Here is a 23,140-nt window from a genome sequence, read left to right as displayed (position 1 = left end):
CAGAGTTTTTTTTTTCCTTCAATCAAACATTTAAAAAAAAATAAAAATTTCCAGAGCATGAAATAACTGCCCAAATTTGTGTTGTATATAGATACTTGGATAATGACACTCAAACAGTGACACTAAGAGTGAACAATCACTAATCCTTTTGAACACCTGTACAATTTGTAAAAATAGTCATGTCAGAGATTACGATCATACTCATGTTGAACACTATATCAAGTCTAAGTAACATAGACATGGAATAGTTGTAGCACTGGCACCATATTCAACTACACAAGCATTATCATACTAGAGATTTGAATGAACATTAGTTATCAAATTTCTTAAACAGTAAGCAGTAGAGTACTAACCTTGTATGTTAAACTTGTTGAATGTACAATATCTCATAAGAAAGTTTACCTTTAATGCTATCACAATAATCACATCAGAGAGAATACTCAAATCAATGAACTGATCTATAGTGAGTCTTAGCTCTTCAAGAACTTGAAAAATAAAGATGAGAATAAATACAGTAATTCAATTAGCAAGCAGATACCTTTGAAACTTCAAATTCCATCATAAAGATTTTTTTGGAACTAGGATCCATTAAATGACGGAGAAACCTCAGTGCCCCAAAAGTTAAAGTATCCATGTCTTCTGAGGCAACCACAAACACCTAGAGATTGATAACAAACAAATACATTTAGGATATTAAAGTTAAAAAAATAAAACAGATTGTGTTACATTGCATCATTTTACCTTGTCACTTTTGTAAAGAGCTGCGCATTACATGCTAACTTCATGCTGATTACATCATAATCAATAAGATCCTCATTTTACCTTATCACTTTTGAAAGTTCAAAATATATTTAAAGAAACTCTATGTTACATATGAAGAAAACAGACAATCAGCATGCTGACTTCATGCTGATTGCATCATAATCAATAAGATCCTCATGGTAATTTCCAATAAAATAGCAATATCAAAGATTACCTTGACAGTCTTTTTTCTGTACTTTTCAATTCCCTCCAGATCACCAGTTTGCAAACAGCAAATGTAAGCAACTAAGACAGCAAAAGAAATTCTAGCACACTAAAGTGTCCCAATAAAGGTACTTGTTATGCACAAGCAATGACCTCAATTGTTGTGTTAAGATCATTAGTTGCATCTTCCCTCTTTGAATATCTAAAGAATAAAATAAGCTTAAAGATTATCATTATCTTGCAAAAAAAAAGAGGAGGGGAACAATGACAAAACTGTAAAGACTAGCTTTTTGGCAAGCTCTTGTTTCTTCAGCTCTGGAGGTTGACTGTCAAATACATATCTGGCATCAAAATAATGATAATAAAATATTGTGGTTGAATGAGAAATAAAATGATATTTAGACATGCAAATGGACTTACATTGGCTCGATACATGCTTCTAATAATCTGATAGTTCGATTGAACATCCCTTGCAAATGACTTATTGGCCATACAAAATGTCAAGAGTTAGAAGAAGAAATAAAGAAGTCCAAGTCAAGCATAGATTTTTCTCAAAATTAGAGCACTTTAACATTTATCATCAACAACAAGATGGAATAGAAGTGTAAGAACACCTTGTAACTTCGCCAGTCTGGTTAGTAAGAGTGTTCATGCCAATTCTTCCGACAACGATCTGACAACTTTCACTAACCAAACAAGGCCAATTTTCTTTGTCTACAAGTCGGTTGAGAAAGAAACGACTTTAAACTCATTGTTTTCACAAGCTCTTCTATAAATTGTGTTCATCATACCAGATTTCTTCTAGAAGCGCAGGAGATGGATATGGCAAACAAACTAATTAAATTATTCTAGCCCATGGCAATGACAGACTAAACCATTAGAAGTTTGTAGGATTATCAGTTGCTTCACTCTAACCAATTCTAACTCTCAGGCAATAGTATTCAACTATATTCCTCAATGATAAATATGGCTAACACAGTTCCAAAGAAAAAACATTTTCCAGATTCATACAAAGTCAACTCACATGAATAGAGTCTAATTGCAAATTACCATCATGGCATACACAAGCACTATAGAACATAAACCAAAATAGAAAATTAGTTTACCTGAGCATCGTACATAACTAGAGTAGCAAATACAACAGACATGCCAAAGATGGAGTCAGAGAATTCCCTACACAGTTAAGTTAGTACACTTCAATTACAAGACCTTGAAGGGAATAACAATAACTACACACTGGGAATTTCATCAAACAATTTTACTTGCCTACCTCTCCAGCCCAAGCAAAGTAGCCATAGCAGTAACGGCCTAGAAAAATCCAAGCATAATTGATTAAAATTCCATAGTTCAACCTCACAAATTGCAAAATAAGGGGAAAATAGAGAAGTGACAGCCTAAAAAAAAAGAAACGCTTCTGACAGAGGAATGAGTAGACGACATGCCTCCCGATCGAACTGCCTCCCTGAAGTCAATGCCCTTCCCCCGATCGCCGAGGTGAGAGGCTTGGCAAGTTGCCCAATGGTACCAACGACCGCGGCCGCCACCAACACCTACAAGAAGCAGAAACAACACACAAAGGGTTCGCTTTTTTATTATGGAATATTCCTAGTAGTATGCTGTAGTACTTTGTTATGGGCAAGGTCCACGAGGTCGTCGACTCCAAGAGGGAGAGAAGAGACGACAACGACGGGCATAACCACCGTCTTGGTTTGTCTTTGCGGAACAAACCCCGGTGGTTTCTGGGGACGAAAGCAGGAGGAGAGAGGAGACGGGAGAAGAGAGGCGGAGGAGCTCCAACTCCGGCAACTCCGGCATCCTTCGAGGTCTACCTTCCCTGTCGTGGAGGAGGATCTAGCGGTCGACAGGATGGCGTGAAGAAATTGTATGGGGAGAGGAAAAGAAAAATGGCTTAGGTTTCAAGAACGCGAAGGGGAAAACACGGCACCGAAGAGATATTTAGAGAGAGGGAAAGCAAAATTGCGCGCGAGGGGAAAAAATGAATAAAGTCAAATACAACAGTTTTATCAAAACTGTTATCGTAGCCCCTAAAAATACACATAAAGGCAACGATTTAGAAAACCGTTGTAAAAAGTGTTGTTGATTTGCTCAATGACAACAGTTTTCCCAAAACCATTGTCTTTCATATTTAATGGGGAGTTCAAAGACAACGGTTTTGGCAAAAACCGTTGTCTTTGAGCAAATATGCAACGCTTTCTCTTAAAATCGTTGTCGTATGGGTGTTGTCTTTTAATATTTTTGTTGTAGTGGCCACAAGTTGTCGGAGAGGCTTCGCAGGGTCACAGGAGCATAGTGTAGTAGAGTAGTCGTTGGAAGACATTATTGTTTTGATGCTCCGTGGAGGCCTTCTTTTATAGGCATACTCCAGGTGCCTGGATCCCTTCTGGGCGCCCGGACCATGGTATAGGTCTGGCCAATCAGCGAGCTCCAAATATGCGACAAGATAGATTTTACCTTCAGAGCGCTCGAACCAACTCCGAGCACCCGGATCCCTTCCGAGCGCCCGGACCACCTTTCTCTAGAAGGTCCTTTTCCTGTAAGAAAGTGTTAGTCTGAGGTAAAATAAAAGTTAAACTACCCTACAAACCAGAAGTTAGCACAATTATGGCAAAAGAGTAGTAATTATATTCCATCTCACCAAGACCGGAATCTAGTCATGATCTGAACTTAGATTCCCGAAATGGTTCTAAGTTGGATTGACATCTACTGTTCCCTCAAACGGGAGCATGTCCTCACCAAGTAACTCCCTTCCAGTGACTTACCTTAACTTACCTGCCAAACATCCAGTCAGCCAATCGACCCATCTAGATTTCATGCCAGCTATCAGGTCAGCCTGTCAACCTAGTTGGACTTCATGCCAGACATTCGGTCAGCCCGTCGACCAATCTGGACTTTGTGCCAGCTATCAGGTCAGCTTGTCGACCTAGCTGGGCTTCGTGCCAGCTATCGGGTCGGTTGTCGACCTAGTTGGGCTTCATGTCAGCTATCTGGTCAGTCCGTCGACCTAGCTGGGTTTCTCCTGCACACTTCATCAAAGTGTTTGTAACGCCCGCCCTTCTTACCCAACCAAAGGCGGCGCTACGTTCTTATACTACTTACGTACATGTTTTACTATAACAGCGGAAGAATAAAATTTTTAAAGAATTTAATTTATTAAGCATAATATCACATATTCTGATTTGTTCAAATGTACATATATTGAACTTATAAAAAATATTAATTTGTCCGAATCGTCCTAGCCGAGCCACCACCACACACATCACTATCTGCTCCTCCTGCTGCTCCGTTGTTCATCCAGCTTTCTCTTTTATCTGCGGTACAAGGAAAGTAAGCTATGAGCACTCATGGCTCAGTAAGTTCCTTTCCTACTCACTAAAACCGAGAATCATCGTATATCAAGAATGGATCAACATATCATCGTCTCAACTAATCATAATATAACATATCATTCTATTCAAACATATCATGCATATTTCTTATTCACATATCATTTCATAGAAGCATGAATATCATATCATAAAACAAATAAATCACAAGCATAAGACATACAAGGGCATCATATTCATATCATAATATCACATGACATTATATCATATCATCATATAATTCAAGCACATATGAATGTAGGCAATGCATCGTGAATTTGAAAACTTATACTTAACAGTACTTGAAATTAATATCATCATCATTTGGGATCCCGGTTTGTACCACATACATAATGCGTAGGTCCAAGGTAGCAAGTCTTGAGCCCTACCATGCATACATACAAGGCCCGAGTCTTACTCCATCGACCTAGGGCACTCAAAGGCCCATTACTGACGAGGCCCGAGTCTTACTCCATCGACCCGGGGGCGTTTACGGAGCCCACCCTTGGTACAAACCATAAAAATAACTTATCATGCATAACTATCATATCATGTCCTTAACAATCTTTCATGCATTTATTCTTTTCATTTCTTTTCATTATGTATAGTACTTGAAATTAATATCATCATCATTTGGGATCCCGGTTTGTACCACATACATAATGCGTAGGTCCAAGGTAGCAAGTCTTGAGCCCTACCATGCATACATACTAGGCCCGAGTCTTACTCCATCGACCTAGGGCACTCAAAGGCCCATTACTGACGAGGCCCGAGTCTTACTCCATCGACCCCGGGGCGTTTACGGAGCCCACCCTTGGTACAAACCATAAAAATAACTTATCATGCATAACTATCATATCATGTCCTTAACAATCTTTCATGCATTTATTCTTTTCATTTCTTTTCATTATGTATAGCATTTTCTATGCTATCACATATCATAACATAACTTCATTTCTTTTCATTATGTATAGCATTTTCTATGCTATCACATATCATAACATAACTTCATTTCTTTTCATTATGTATAGCATTTTCTATGCTATAACACATCATGGCATATTTCATAATATAACTTCATTATGCATATCATTTCGTAACTAAAGCAATCATGTATTCTAACTTATTATCATATCATTTTCATACAGCATGGCATAGACATATTTAATTTTTGTTCTAGGGTTTCTAGGGCATCTATCCCTTCATGGCCGAACACATAATGATTCATTTAAGTCATACAAACATGTATCACATTCACACATTATCAAGTTTTCATAAGAAGTACTTTTAACCCCTTAGGTTTCATTTCCAAGGCCTCTAGGTCCTTTAAACCTTACTTGGCCGAAATTCATAGAATATAAACTTCCTTTAAGTGGCCTAAAGCATGGGAAACCTAAGTAAATTTCATAGCAAGATTTACTAAGAACATCATACACAAGGTTGGATCATAAACAAGCTAGGACTCTTGTGATCTTACATGTCATAAATCATGTAACTAATTTTCTACATTCCAATTAAACATGAGAGCATTAATCATCTTTCATAACATAATATCCCAGAGGTCATTGAGCATATTAGAATTTTGTTTAAGCTTCTCTAAACCATTACCTTACCATGACCGAAATATTAAGAGTAAGGTTCATGAGTTTCTTTCAACATACAAGCATACAACTCTTAAGAACTTTATATCATGTCATATAAGCATAGTTATTTTAAATTCAAGGTCCTCCTAACCCTAAATTCTTTCTTGGACGAAACATGAGAGTGGGGTTCTTTTGGTTCCATTCAACTTCCAAGCAAGAAAACCATAGGAAGGTCCTTAGCATTTCATAGAGGGAACCTTGCACTAGTTTGGTTAGACAATAATTTTCCTAACCTATTTACAATATTTTTGATTGAAATTCTAGGGTTACATACACCTCTGATCATGCATCATATATGTATAAAAACATAGGGGAAAACTTTGTTTCAAGGGATAGAAAAAGAATCCGAAAATCACATGACAGCCTTGTACCGCAGGTGAGGGGAAGCTTACTTTCTTTGCTTAAGTTTCCTAGAGTTGAGAACTTGCTTGTGGACCTTTCTTCCTTGCTTGCTTTGCTCGGCACCAATGGAGGAAGAAGTGGCTAGGTCTTTTGGTGGAGAGGAGGAGGAAGAAGAGGAGGCTTCTTCCTCTTGTGTTGCTCGGCAACAAAAAGAAAGAAAGAAGGGGGAGAGTTGTTGCTCTCGGCAACAAGAGGAAAGAGGAAGGGAGAGTGCTCGGCACAAATGGAGGAGAGGAGGAGAGTGAGTTGAGGATGAAGCCCCCCCCTCCATGCCTATTTATACTAAAGTGAGGGGAGGAAAACTTGACTTGATTCATCCTCCTCATTTACTTCTCCTCTTAATGAGAAAGAATATGCTAGAGAAATGCTTCTTGAGTTTCTCTCTTTTCTTTCTCTTAATTTCTCTCCTTTCTTTCCTTTAATTATAATTCCCATCTCTCCTCTTACAATATTCACTCCTATCACACTTGGTTAACACATGCATGCATCCACAAGAGAACCAAGGATCAAATCATTCTCCTAACATATTTTTGTACAAAATAATTCATGCATATGCATTATACATAAATATTTCATACATGCATATATAATATCTCATATTTCTTTTGTTTACATTAATTCCTTGCATTATAAATCATGTATAGAACTTTATATTCTCAACTTTATTTTCTTTCATAAAGTTTTTAATCATCTAAATCCTTCCCATCGTAACATTCAACGTAGACTATCTACACATTCTTTTCATTACATTCGTACTCTCATTGCCCTTACTTTATCTAGGCTTTCTAGGGGTGTTACAGTGTTAGATCACTATGAAACTAACTTAACTTTATTTTGTCATTCATCAAAACCTGAGTTAGACCGTCATTGCTAACTGCACCAATAATTCCTTGTAATGCCCGAAAATTCTCAAATCAATTTTAGAAATATTCTATTATTTTTCTAGAATTTTAGAATATTTTTATAGAATTTTTGGAGTAGCAGAAATAGAAAAATTAAATAAAAACGTAAAACAGCCTAAGCGGGAATTGAACACGCAACCTATGGACTCTATGACTTATAGGGTGACTCTAGTAACCAGGGGGTCCCAACAGGGGTGTGCTGAAAGAAGAGGAGAGCAATTATATTTATAATCGGGTTGGGTTGTATTAATCAGTTAATATAAATAGGGAAAGTAAGTGGGGATTTTATTTGATCAACAACTTTCCTCACCCTCACCCTCACCCTCACACACCACCCCCTCTCTTCTCCTGCACCTTCTTCTTCACGCCAACCTCAAGAAACCTAGTGTTCCATCCCTAGGGTCATAGGAGCACCTTCCGGCGACAACTCCGACATGAGGACGCTCCTCTCCGAGAGAAGAACGTGTAGACGCAAGAAGATCGCCGAAGAGATCTTCTTCTCTGGAAATCTAGCGATCAGAACTGTAAGAAACCTAGTGCAGGAGGTAAGTAACCCCTCATCTGCAATATGAGTAGTTAATCATGCATTTTTATGCTTTTAGTTCAGCCACATGCATGATTATCAAGTTGAGGAGAGTTAGAGCACACCAATTGCTCGATAAAATGACTCGTGCAGTTATATGATACAGTTGGCATTTTTATGACTCAGTTAAATGCCCTAGAAGCATTTTTAATAGCATGCTTAATATTGTTTCAGTTTATATGGGACTACGGTCCAATGGGTGGGCTCCCATAGTCGCCTCTAGATTTAGATAACCTAGCTCTAAGTTCAGATAACCTACCCAGAATAAGATAAGATAAACTAGCTTATGAAATAGTATTTTACTTTATCAGTGGCACTGTACTGGACTCTTAGTTGTCCTTGGGTTGGGCTCCCATAGTCGTCCCTAGGTTTAGATAATCTAGTAAACCCTACTAGATTCGGGATTTGCTAACTCTGGACTAGTTAGGGATTCGCGCATAGCAATATACAGTTGCCAGGCCCATCAGCAGTTTGATTATTATTTTTATCTATTTATGAAAATAGTTTTCAAACTTTACAAACCAGACATGTGAATACAGTTCAGCTTCAGTTTAGTTTTCTTATTGATATAACAAATAGCTTCATGTTCAGTCTTTGATTTCTATGACTTGTATGTCCATATGCCATGCTTTAGAATTTTTCAGTATGATCATTAGCATGTATTTCAAATAGCATCTTTTGAAAGCATGATTTCTTCGAATGCATGTTTTGTGAGGTAGATGGTTCTTATTAAGCTCCCAAGCTTATAGTTTCATTTTCCTTATACTGCAGATAAAGGTAAAGGGAAGATGGATTAGCGGAGGCTGGAGGGCAATGCAACAAGATGTGTGTGAGAAGAAACTTGGAATAAAGACCTTGAAGACCAGCAAGTCAAAGGATTAGAACTCCTTATAGTTTATTTTCTGCACCTTTTGAATGTCTAAATGTTATGAATCATGGAGGTATGCATTAGGTTATGCCTAGACTTCTAGTTACCTTGATGCTAGTCGGTAAGTTATGAATCATGACACGCTTAGCAAGAGTTTAGTGTTTATTAGTTGATACATTCATGTTGTACACGAAATTTCTAAAATGCAACAGAAATCAGAGCTCCAATTGATCAGCAGATCGATTGGGAAGTGATCTGGCACGAACAGTGAGCTGTTGAATTGATCAGCTGATCGATTGTCCATGGATCGATCAGTCAATCGATCGGGGAATTTAATTCCGTGAACAGAGAGCCTCTGAGTCGATCATCGGATCGATTGGCCAGGCTGGATCAATCATCAGATCGATCCAGAATTGACCTCCGTGCACAGTAGCACGTTGAATCGATCAGTGGATCGATCAAATAACTCCAATCGATCAGCCGATCGATTGGAAAGTCTGATTTCAGCTTATGATCAAATGGAAAGTTTAGGTTCCCTTCTTTAGCATATGTACAACTTCAGAGGTGTTTTCTGAATATAAATTCTAGATTTTATAGCAAATAGCAGAGAGTTTTAATTAGTTCAGCTTTTCTGCACCTTAATATTCAGTGATATCCCAAGAATAGTTTAGCATAATGTAACCTCCGGCCTTACAGCCTAGTCAGTAGAAGGTGGGTCGTTACAGAGTGGTATCAGAGCAAGGTTCCATACTTCCTCTTCACACACATCAGCATTGAATCTGTAGCTTCCAAGTAAGGATATCTCTCACTTTATTTATGTTTCTTGCTTTCATGTTTATAGATAACTGAAGCATATAGATAATTGAAGCATGTTCATATTTGATAACACCTAACATGATAGTAGTAGTTATATAAACATGATTGTATTAGTTATGTATGTCCTCTATCTCTCTAAAAAATGGTACGAGGACGTCTAGCAAAAAGGGCACCAGCTACTGAGCCCCAGCATGAGTGTAACGGTCCGCCTTCTACTGACTAGGCTGTGAGGCCGATCGCTACATTATGTTGTGCTAAATTACTATTGCGGAAATCTAGATTGATTAAAATTTTACTAAACTGATTGCTGTAAAATCTGAACTTAATATTCTAGGTGTACCTAGGAGTTGTACACATGCTAGGGAAGATAATCTATGCCTCTCGGATGTCTTGCTAGCTGTAATCAGGCATTTCAATCGATCCATGAATCGATTGGGCTGTCGGATCGATCCAGTGATCGATCCAACTTGATACCTGCACGGAGAAAACTCTGGATCGGTCGGTTGACCGATCCACAAGCTATATTGCTTCAGTGGATCGGTCTGACCGATCCAGAGTACACCGATCGGTTGGTAGATCCGATCTCACCGATCGGTCGACCGATCGCTGAGCTCTCTCTGTCGCATTTGGATCGGCAGTCGACCGATCCATAGACGCTAACTCTGTTGGATCGGTCGGTCACCGACCGATCTAGTGGCACAACTCAACTCTGATCGATCCGTGGATCGATTTCGATCGCAACTCCCGATTTCAACACTATTTCGTACCCAACTCATACACATCAAGTCTATAACAGCTAGAAACATTTTTAACATGTATTAGCTAACATTTTAAACATGATATCACGCATGATTCACTAATTCATGGCATGCAAATGTACTATGTGTAGAATAATAAGGTTCTAACAGTTAACTAATTTTGCTGAAAGTTCTAATACATAAATAAAGCTTGTTAGATCCCTAAGATCTTTTATTCCAAGTTCCTGCCCACACACATCCTCGTAGCATTGTCCTCCAGCCTCCGCTAGTCCATCTTTCCTTTACCTTTATCTGCAGTATAAGGAAAAGAAAGTATCTATAAGCTTTCGCTTAGTAAGAAACCATCTACCTCACTAAAACATGCATTCGATGCAATATGCTTTTAAAACATACTGTTTGAAAGTGCACTGATTAGACTGAAACATGGCATGTTATCATACATAGAAATCAAAGCTAGTCATGACATACTATCATCTAAACATGTGTAATAAAAGCTAAACATGAACACCAAAGCATGGCATACAAAGCTAACCATAACTATCATGTGTAACAACAAGGAAAACTGAGCTGAACATGAATTAAACTAGTCTGGAACTGAATTCAAACTCAACTAACATAACTGATCTTTGTGAGTTTTGAAAAACTATAATATAATAGATTAAAATACATAATCATACTGCTAATGGGCCCGGCAACTGTACATGCTATGCGCGCATCCTCAACTAAACCTGGGGTTGCAAATCCCGAATTTAGCAAGGTTTACTAGGTTATCTAAACCTAGGGACCGACTATGGGAGACCAGCCCAATGGATATCTAATCCTGTACAGTGCCACTACTGAAAATAAAATACTGAATCATAGCTAACTAACTTACCTTGCTTCTACTAGGTTATCTGAACCTAGAGGCGACTGTGGGTGCCCACCCATTGGACCGTAGTCCCATATATGCTGTGGCAAGGCTAACTAAACTATTTAAATGCTTCTATTGCATTTACTTAGCTATTAAAATGCCTAAGTTGCATTTTTCTGTGATAAATAATTTAATCGAACACTTAGTATGCACTAATTCGCATCCTTGTGCCGAAAGTCTACATATTACTAAACTAAAACATGGAATTCACACGGAAGCTACTTATACTGCAGGTGAGGGGTTTCTTACCTCCTATTCGAAGTTTCTTATGATTCTAATCGCTAGTTTTCCCGGAAGAGCGATCTCCTTGACGATTCTCCTACATCTACGTGCTCTTCTCGCGAAGGGGAGCGTCCTCGTCTCGAAGTCGTCGCCGGAAAGTGCCCTTGGGCCGAACCTTAGCCTTCCTTGTGGTTGGCACCGAGAGAAGGAGAGGAGAAGGGAAGTCGGCGGTGAGGGTTTGAGGAGAGGAAAAATCACGATCCAAATAACCCTTCACTTAATTATTTCCTATTTATATTAAGTGGTAATTTCCGCCCAAATCTAACATAAATATTATTGATTCCCTTTCCTTTCAGCACGGCCCTGCTAGGTTCACTTGGTTACCATGGTTCACCATAAGTCATAGGACCAATAAGGTCTCGGGTTCAATTCCCGTGTAGGCTATTTTACGGTCCTATTTATTTTTGCTACTTCCACTACTCTAAAAATTACATAAAAATATTCTAAAATTCCAGAAAAAATCATAGAATATTTCTAAAATAGTTTTGAGAATTTTCGGGCGTTACAATGAGGCAGACAACTCAGTGCCTCCCCCAGACCTTACAGAGGTAGTGACTCAGTTACAGAAACAACTAGCTGAACAACAATAGGAGATAGCCATCCTAAGGGCTAATCAGCAGAACACTCCCACTGCCACTGCGGAACCTAAATTAGCAACCCCAGTAGTGATAGAGGTTCCACCAGTCCAACCTATAGCACCAGTAGCCCCATCAGCAGGGGTAAGGAGAGAAGTCTATCTGATCCAGTGGCAGAAAATCTACCTGAGCACTTCTCAAGCACCAGTGAACCATGGGATGTCCAAGCCTGTTTCAAAACACTGGAGAGTACGATGGAGCTTCTGGACTGGCCAGAGTATGAAAAGGTGAAATGCGCCTCCTTCTGCCTGGCAGGAGACGCACTTATATGGTGGGAGAGGATTAAGGTGAAGCGCCCAGTGAACCAGATGACATGGGCCGACTTCGAGAGAGAATTCTTTGACGAGTTCCTTCACATGCGGGTCACAAACCGCCACTACAACGAGTTCACCGAATTTCGTTAGGGCAACCTTTCAGTTGAGGAGGCCGTGAAGAAATTCAACAGACTGGCTTGTCTATGCCCCGAACTAGTTGTTAGGACCTTTGTGTTCGGCTAGAGGGGGGGGGGTGAATAGCCTTTCTTTCGCTTTTGACCTACAACTTGTTAGTGGAAGATAAAGGACACGAATGAACAAGTATGAAAACAAAAGTTCAATGCTAACTCCCTTTGTTTACTTGGTCTCCACCTCCTTGAGGTGACTAATCCAAGGCGCACACACCCACACAATGAAGTTCCACTATAAACTTCTCCTTCTCGAATGACAATCGAAGGTGGAGAAACCCTTACACAATCTCCTCTTCCTTTTACAAAGTGAAAGTTAGGATCAGAAGGAAGAGTATGAGTATCTGTAGGCTTGAGGATTACTTGATGAGCACTTTTTTGGTTTTTGGAACAGTTGATAATCTCCAAGCTCTAAAAATTGCTTTTATAGTTTTCCCGACATCAGTCGACTGGTATACCTATTAGTCGACTGGTGGGCTTTAACGGCACTAAAGATTTGACGAGATTTTGAGCCGCCACTTCATAACGGTCATCTACCAGTCGACTGGTACCAGTACCAGTCGACTGGTACCAGTACCTTGGTACCAGTCGACTGGTATAAGTACCAGTCGACTGGTATCTTATACTTCTGAAATTTACAGCAGTTTGTACCGTCTCAGTTTTACATTATTTTATACACTTGAATTTACTTCCTTAGCTTAGACTTCAAGCCTCCAAGCACCTTCCCTCAGCCTTACGCCCCTAGGATGCTTCTGTCTCCACGACTCCTCATCCTTGCGCTTGCCTTCAAGGGCTACCTTTGGCTCCGTCATGCTAAGTCTCCTTTTTTGCCAATAGATCGCACCTCCGGATCTTTCCTTGCCAAAATTTCATACTTGGTCTTTTCTTTGTATCTGCTCACTCAATACTTATGTTAGATCACAATTAATGCCTAGCTTTAACTATTTTAACCAAACATCAACAATGAGTAATGTCTTGAGCAAGATTGCTCCAACAATCTCACCCTTTTTGATGTTTGGCAAAATGTGTTTAAGTTAGGTCTTTAAATATACAACATCTAGAAAGTATGATGATATTCACGAAGCATAAGCATACAAAATATCTTCATATAACATGAATCATGAATGAAGCATAAGCATACAAAATATCTAACTTAAGATATCCACATCTCCCCCTTTTTGCCACACAAAAAAAAAACTACAACTCCCCCTTAATCCATGATATCGTCTAATAGCAAGTGATAGGAAGAAACAAATGACAGATAATAAAAGAAGACATATGCGAATATAAAGGAGCTTACAAACCAGCAAGAAAGAGAAAAAAAGAAGCAGCAGTGAAAGAAAATAAGCACTAGTCACATAATGACATAACACCAGGAGTACATCATAGTCAGGAAGCTAAATGTTCGAGATGAACAGAATATAGCACTGTCGAAGCCAAAACACATCTCGACACCAACACACAAAGAAAACCAGAATCATAGTCCTAGTGATCATCACTGGGAGGAGGTGGAGGAGGCTGGTATGTCAGATCCCAGTGCTGCAGCATCGCATACATATCCGCCTGACGCTGCTGAGAAGCAGTCCAATCCTGCCGGAACCCCCGAAACTCCTGAAACGCCTGGCATACTGTCTCCTCCAGTTGAGTCAATCGAGCCTCGACAGTCAAAGGGGTTGGATGCGGTGCCAATGCAGGAGGAGGTACGTCAGCCTCCTCAGCGTCAGAATCATCCGCCTCCTGAGCACGCCATACCATCTCCCCCTGGCGTCTCTCAATACCTGCAAGAGACAACTGGCGGGCCCCAATCTGATCATAGTCCTTAGATAATTGATGCAGTTGACCCCTCATGACATCGAGACCCCGAGAAGCAAAGAAAGACGTCAGGATGTGACAGTAAGGCATGTACAACTTCTCATTAGAAGGACTAGAGAAGTGCACGATGGACTCAAAGACGTGAGGAGCGATGTTGATGTCGAGCCGGTGCTCCAAAGCATACATCATGACCAGATGGGGCAGCCGAATCTTGGCTTGCCCCCGAGTGACTATAGGTAAGATACACCCAATAACAACCTTATAAAGGATGTTGCTGCGGGCAGACATACGAGTAGCATTGAATATGCGCCGCAGAGGAGCTCGGGGGGCATTGAAGTAATACTGATGTATCACTTCAATGGACAAATGAGAGAGTGAATCGGTGAATGGCTCAACAACTGTAGGAAAACACGTAAAGGAGCTCTCAGAAGCCCGACACTCTAGAAAAGACTGGAGAATGCTGGGAGTGAACTCAATATCGACACAACCTACACGAGATACCCATGTATGACCTCCACTACCTCTAGGATGCAAATTGGTGTAGAATTCCTTACATAAATCCAGATTGACTAAATGCGTGCAATGCACTAACTTATCTAAACCAAAATACTGAATGATCTCCATGACATCTGGTACAATTGTAGTAAAATAGGTCTGATTCAGATACCGACAGGGTATCATAGCGAAATCAGTAGCCGCAAATCGTTGTCGTGCGGCTTCGGATCGGAATCGATCCCCTGAGGGAACGGGAGCAGACTGCCGGGAGGTTCCCTCACCAGCCCTGCATTTTTGCCTAACCCTAAATGTGGTAATGCAATGGATATGATCCAAAAGTAACCCCAAAACAGGGAGAAGAGCACAGAATCACAGCAAAAACAGCAATGTATTAGGGTTAAATCACACTTGATCTTGAGAAAAGATGAGGGAGAAGGATTACCTTCATTCCATAGCCACGAAATCAAGGAAGAACCGAGGAAGAAGGAGGTGTGGTGAGGACACGAGCCGACTGGCTTTGAGAGGCCGCAGGAGAAACAAACTGAGCAATGAGGGAAGATGAGGACAGATCGAGAAAGAGAAGGAGGTTTAGGCGGCCGGAGAGGACAAGAAACGGCGACGAGCCGCGCTGGAATCCAGGCGGCAGCAGGCGGCAGATGAAACTAGGGTTTCCATTGGGCCACCTGCACGCGGAAGGATATATAAAAACGCGAGTACCAGTCGACTAATGCTTTCATCAATCGACTGGTGCCTAAAACAGAAACCCACAGAATCATTCTGTTCGCAAAAGTCACTGTTACCAGTCGACTGGTACCTGAACCAGTCGACTGATACCAATTCTGGCTTTATTCTGCCCCGAAGTTCAGAAACCTACAGATAATTATACCAACCTCCAAAAATTCTCAAATTTGGTGGAGAAGTATATTTTAACCTTGTCTATTCGGGAAAAATATGTATAAAAATATGTCTATCATAGATCCTAAGATTGACACATGCTTTAACACTAGTTAGATTATGTAGTATATCGTTGAGTGAAAGTCCCAATTTGAACTTCCCTATAGGTGCTGTACCTATATTAGAACAAGGCTTTTTTTTTTTTTTTTACACCTCTTTATATGGTATTTTCCATATCATCTTAAATTGTATACAATAGGTTGTGATACTTGTATTTGAAAGAAATATCCAATCATGTTCAAAGAGCTATGTACACATTAATTGTGCACAAGCCTTCCCAATGATTGGTCCACTTAAGGATCAATGTGACTAGATGTCATATTGGCCCAAAGTCATGTATCATGACAAACATGTTGTACCAAAGACATCATCCTAAACATCTCACATGGTATCTAATTGAAGAAATACACAAGCAAGGCTCCTTAGGGCTATGTGAGATGAAAAAAAAAACATAATGTGATGTAAAAACATGCGATGCTATACTCACTATTCTACAAGACACATACCAAGTTCCCTCCTAATAGAGGTGAACTCTACTTCAGGTAAAGGCTTGTTAAAAATATCGGCAAGATTAGATTGAGATTCAACATAAAGTAGTTCAATGTCTCCTCTTGCCACATGATCTCTAATAAAATGATGCTTCACCTCAATGTGCTTTGTCCTAGAGTGGTGCACCGGATTTTTGGTTAAGTTGATGGTGCTAATATTATCACACAACACCTTAACTTTGGAATAGTGACACTCATAATCTTCTAAAGTATGCATCATCCAAAGCAATTGAGCTACACAACTACCCATGGCCACATACTCGGCTTCGGTTGTGGATAAGGTCACACAAGGTTGTTTTATACTACTCCAACTTACAAGGGAAGGTCCAAGAAAATGACAACCATCGCTAGTACTTTTTCGATCTAATTTGCAACCCGCATAATCGGAATGGGTATACCCAATCAACTCAAAATTCTTAGTCCGAGGATACCAAAGACCTACATTAAGGGTACTCTTGATGTATCTCAAAATTCTCTTTACCGCTACTAAGTGTGATTCTTTGGCACATGATTGGTATCTTGCACACATTCCTACGGCAAATATTATGTCCGGTCTACTAGCGGTTAGGTATAGCAAACTACCAATCATGCTCCTATATAGTTTTGGATCAACTAATTTCCCTTCTTGATCACTATCTATCTTGGTATTAGTCCCCATAGGAGTAGATGCTCCTTTAGCATTTTCCAACCCAAATTTCTTAATAAGTTCTTTAGCAAATTTGGTTTGGTAAACATGGGTTCCTTCGCTAGTTTGCTTGACTTGTAATCCCAAAAAGAAACTCAATTCTCCAACAAGACTCATTTCAAACTCACTTTCCATGTGTTTGATAAAGTCATGAAGAAGTTCATTATTTGTTGAGCCAAAAATGATGTCATCAACATAGACTTGTGCAACTAAAATTTCCCCATCCTTAGACTTTAGAAATAATGTTGGGTCAATTGTTCCTCTTCTAAAGTCCTTGGAGATTAGGAAGGATGAAAGTCTCTCATACCAAGCCCGAGGTGCTTGTTTTAACCCATATAATGCTTTCTTAAGCTTATAAACATGGTTTGGGCAATCTATATTTTCGAATCCGGGTGGTTGCTCTACATAAACCTCTTCCTTAATGAAACCATTTAAGAAAGCCGATTTTACATCCATTTGGTGGAGTTTAAAACCTATGTAAGCGGCATATCCTAACAATATTCGGATGGCCTCTAACCTAGCTACCGGAGCATAGGTTTCATCATAATCAAGTCCTTCCACTTGATTGAAACCTCTAGCTACCAACCTATCCTTATTTCTAGTGACTCTCCCTTGATCATCCAACTTATTTCTAAAAACTCATTTTGTTGTGACGATTGTACTCCCATTAGGTCTTGGAACCAACTCCCATACATCACTCCTTTCAAATTGGTTCAACTCTTCTTGCATTGCTAAAATCCAATCCGTATCAAGTAAAGCATCATCAATTGTTTTTGGTTCAAGTTGTGATATTAGAGCAATTTGACTAGTATGATCCCTAAAGTAGGATCTAGTCCTTACCCCTTGTGCCACATCTCCAACTACTTGATTAATAGGATGATCTTGATGGTGCCTTAAGGTCCTTGGGGTAATAGAATCATCAGTTTTGGAAGTATCATTGTTTACATTGTTTCTTTCATCATCCGAACCATCTCTTTCTCCCCCTAGATCAATACCCCCTAATTGTAGATTTTGCATTTCTTGAGTGATGTTTTGATTATTTTCAATTATATCCTTGTCAATAGAGGATTTTCTAGGATAAGTCCTAGTAGACTCATCAAACTCAACATTAGACGATTCCTCAACCATTTGAGTCTTTTTGTTGTATACTCTATATCCTCTACTAGTGGATGAGTATCCAACTAAAATTCCCTCATTAGACTTGGGCTCAAATTTTCCTAAGTCATCTTTGGTATTGAGAATATAAACCTTACAACCAAAGACCCTAAAATAGTGAATTGTAGGAATTGTGCCATTCCATAATTGAAATGGTGTTTTCCATAAAAACTTATGAATCAAAACACGATTTTGGATATAACATGCGGTATTAACCGCTTCGGCCCACAAATAGCTAGGTAGGGAGTATGCATTGAGCATGGTCCTAGCCGCTTCTTGTAAGACCCTATTTTTCCTCTCCACTACACCATTTTGTTGAGGTGTTCTTGGGCAAGAAAATTCATGTTTATAACCGTTATCCAAACAAAATTTAGAAAAGTTCAAATTCTCGAACTCTCCACCATGATCACTCCTAATTCTATCAATTTTGATGTTCTTTTCATTTTCTACCCTCTTGGTAAACCCTATGATAGTTTCTAAAGTTTCCCCTTTGTGTTTTAAGAAATGAACCCAAGTATATCTAGAGTAGTCATCTACTATTACCAAACAATATTTGTTACCCGTTAAAGAGGGTGTTCTATGACAATCGAAAAGATCCAAATGCAATAATTCTAATGGTAATGAAGTGCTAGTTAAGGTTTTACCTTTATGTGATGACCTTGATTGCTTACCCTCTTGGCATGCATCACATAGTTTATCCTTGATGTACTTGATTTTTGGTAGCCCCTTAACTAGCTCCATCTTGGCTACCTTGGCTATGTTCTTCATGTTGATGTGTCCAAGTCTTCTATGCCATAGCCATCCTTCTTCTTCTTTTGACATCAAACACTTAATAGAGGGGTTAGAAGCATATGAAAGATCAACATAATAGAGATTTGCCTTTCTAAATCCTTCTAGCATCACATTCTCAAGATTATTGTGTTTAACAATACACTTATTTGGGTGAAACTCTACATTATATCCGGCATCACATAGTTGGCTAACACTAAGCAAATTAAATCCCATATTTTTAACCAACAAGACTTTATGAATGATAATTGTGGGTGATACCTCAATTGTACCTTTACCTATAATCTTGAGCTTCCCACTATTCCCAAATGATACCGTTCCTTTCTTTATATAGTTTATTGTGGAGAACTTGCTCACATCACCGGTCATATGTCTTGAGCAACCGCTATCCACAATCCACATACTTGCATCCTTTTTCTCTTCTACCTAGACAACATAAAACACACAATTCTTTGGTACCCATGCACTTGATTCGGAAATATCATTCAAATATTTCTTAGGCACCCAAGCTTGTCTTGCCTTTCCTTTAGCATTCTTCTTAACATTGTTTCTATCACTTCTAGTGCCATTAATTAGAGACATGTATGCAACTTCCTTTTCTTTAGGTCTATATCCTATACCGGCTTTGTTGTAAACGGCTCTTTGGTCTCTAATGATCATATCTAAGTATTTGGATCCATTTGTAAACTTCACTAGACATGCTCTTAACTCAATCACATCATTCTTCAATTTTTCGTTTTCTTCCTTGAGCATGCTTGACTCACTAGATGAACATGCATCAATTTTAATAAGCTTAAGCTTTCCCTTCAAGGTTTTTACCTTAGATTGTGATTTAACAAAAGCATTTTTGAGATGAGCAATAGTTTTGTAAAGAAATTCTACTTTGGGAGATTCTTTTACCTCATCATCATCACTTGATGATGATTCATCACTTGATTCCTCTTCATTTGATGACTCCTCTTCACTTGACACCTCCTCTTGACTTGATTCATCTTTGCCCTCTTCAAAAGCCATAAAGGCCATATGTCGAGTAACATGGCATAGCTCATCTTCATCCAATGAGTCAATGCTTGGTGTATCCCATGTAGCTTGGGCCATCATGGCTTCCTTCTTTTTCTCCTTTTTCTTCTTCTCCTTTTCTTCTTTCTTCTTTAATTCCAGGCAATTTGGCTTGATGTGTCCTTTCTTGTTACATCCATAACAAGTGACATTAGTATTAAAGTTTGAACTTTGGCTACTCTTACCTTTTGAGGGTTGAAACATCTTCTTCACATCCTTTCTTGTGAATTTTCTTGATCTTCCCATCATCTTTTTGACATAGTGAGCCACTTCACTTGCCGACATTTCATCATCACTATCGGATGATTCTTGCTCGGATTCGGATGATGAGGATTCCACCTTCTTTTCCTTCTTCTTCTTTTTCTTTTCCTTCTTCTCTACAACAAGAGCCATACCTTTCTCTTTTGAAACCGCATTAGCTTGCTCATGAAGTTCAAATTTGCAAAATAATTCATCAAGTTTAACTAAAGAAAGGTCTCTAGAAACCTTATATGCATCAACCATTGAGGCCCATAAGGTGGTTCTAGGAAAAGATTGAAGAACATACCTTACTAGGTCCCTATTGTCAATTTTCTCACCTATAACATGAAGACCATTTACTATTTCCTTGAATCTACCGTGCATTTGACTTACGGTTTCATTTGTCTTCATAGTGAAGGTTTGAAGTTGTCCCAACAAAAGATCTCTCTTGGCCCTTCTTGACTCGCTTGATCCTTCATTTAACTCAATGAGTTTCTCCCAAAGCTCCTTAGCGGAATCGAACTGTCCTACTTTGCTTAGTTGCTCCTTTGAAAGTCCACATTGTAGGGTTGTTGTGGCTTTTGCATTAGCTTGGGCCTTCTTTGCCATCTCCTTTGTCCACTCCTTGGTAGGAAGAGGTGCTCCCGATCCATCCTTCGGCTTTTCAAACCCATCTACAACACTAAACCAATTCTCAATATCATTCATTAAATAGTATTCCATTCTACCTTTCCAATATGCAAAGTCATTGCCATCAAAGAAGGGTGGTCTAGCGGTGCTATATCCCTCTTGAAACGCCATTTCGATGCTTCGGTTGACGATGAGTTCTTCCGATGCGTTTCTCGCTCTGATACCAATTGTTAGGACCTTTGTGTTCGGCTAGAGGGGGGGGGGTGAATAGCCTTTCTTTCGCTTTTGACCTACAACTTGTTAGTGGAAGATAAAGGACACAAATGAACAAGTATGAAAACAAAAGTTCAATGCTAACTCCCTTTGTTTACTTGGTCTCCACCTCCTTGAGGTGACTAATCCAAGGCGCACACACCCACACAATGAAGTTCCACTATAAACTTCTCCTTCTCGAATGACAATCGAAGGTGGAGAAACTCTTACACAATCTCCTCTTCCTTTTACAAAGTGAAAGTTAGGATCAGAAGGAAGAGTATGAGTATCTGTAGGCTTGAGGATTACTTGATGAGCACTTTTTCGGTTTTTGGAACAGTTGATAATCTCCAAGCTCTAAAAATTACTTTTATAGTTTTCCCGACATCAGTCGACTGGTATACCTATCAGTCGACTGGTGGGCTTTAACGGCACTAAAGATTTGACGAGATTTTGAGCCGCCACTTCATAACGGTCATCTACCAGTCGACTGGTACCAGTACCAGTCGACTGGTACTTGCCTCCAATTACCCAGGCGACATTCTGTCCATTCTGTGCCTTGGTACCAGTCGACTGGTACCTTATACTTCTGAAATTTACAACAGTTTGTACCGTCTCAGTTTTACATTATTTTATACACTTGAATTTACTTCCTTAGCTTAGACTTCAAGCCTCCAAGTACCTTCCCTCAGCCTTACGCCCCTAGGATGCTTCTGTCTCCACGACTCCTCATCCTTGCGCTTGCCTTCAAGGGCTACCTTTGGCTCCGTCATGCTAAGTCTCCTTTTTTGCCAATAGATCGCACCTCCGGATCTTTCCTTGCCAAAACTTCATACTTGGTCTTTTCTTTGTATCTGCTCACTCAATACTTATGTTAGATCACAATTAATGCCTAGCTTAAACTATTTTAACGAAACATCAACAATGAGTAATGTCTTGAGCAAGATTGCTCCAACATTAGTCAGCACTGAAAGAGAACGAGTTCGGTTGATGCTCAAAATGCTAAGGCCGGAAATAGCAATGAACGTGGCCAGCGGCGTTCATAGGCCGCAAACCACTGAAGAACTAGTAAGTAGTGCTCTAATCACCGAGCATTACCAGAACAACATCAAACAGTAGAAACAAGCCTTCTCAGAGTTCAAAGGCCAAGGAGGCTCAGGTACTCAGAAACATCAGGGCCACAGCTCTAATTGGAAAGGGAACTCCAGTAACAAACATAAACCAGGGAGTTACCCAAAAGGAGGACCAGCTACTAAACAGCCTAGCTATCCCAAGTGTTCTACTTGTGGGAAATTCCACCCAAGAGTTTGTCTCAAGGGCACATGAGGATGCTTCGAATGTGGCCAGGAAGGGCATATGGCTAAGCAATGCCCAAACAAGACCAGTTTTCTCCCACCGCAACCGATTCAGTACGGATACAAACCAGCCCAGTTGCACCAGATGCAGGCTTCTTTAGATGGTCCACACATCAGCCAATGCAGACTAGAAGCCCCCTCAGCCACAACGAACGTGAGGATCTACTCACTCACCAGAGAGGATGTAGCAAATGCCTCGATAGTTGTTACAGGTTAGATCAGTATTTTACAGCAAAGTGCAACTGTCTTGTTCGATACTTGGGCAACCCATTCTTATATATCCATGACATTCGTCGAAAAGTTGGAAATATCTCCAGAGGTACTCAGTGGTCAATTTTTGACAACACTACCTTCAGGAGAGATTATGGCATCCATGCACTGGCTCCGAGCAGTGCCAGTTATAATAGCAGACAGAGAACTTTATGGTGATCTAGTAGTGCTAGATATGGCTGACTACGATGTCATCTTGGGAATAGACTTTCTGATCAAGTACGGTGCCTCCATAGAGTGTCATAAACAGAAATTTATATTCCAACATGAAGTAGGAGTGCAGTTTGGGTACATGGGAGAACCAAA

This window comes from Zingiber officinale, chromosome 5A (genome assembly GCF_018446385.1).
Source record: "Zingiber officinale cultivar Zhangliang chromosome 5A, Zo_v1.1, whole genome shotgun sequence".
NCBI classification, from domain to species: Eukaryota; Viridiplantae; Streptophyta; class Magnoliopsida; order Zingiberales; family Zingiberaceae; genus Zingiber; species Zingiber officinale.
This window is presented reverse-complemented; position numbering follows the sequence as displayed.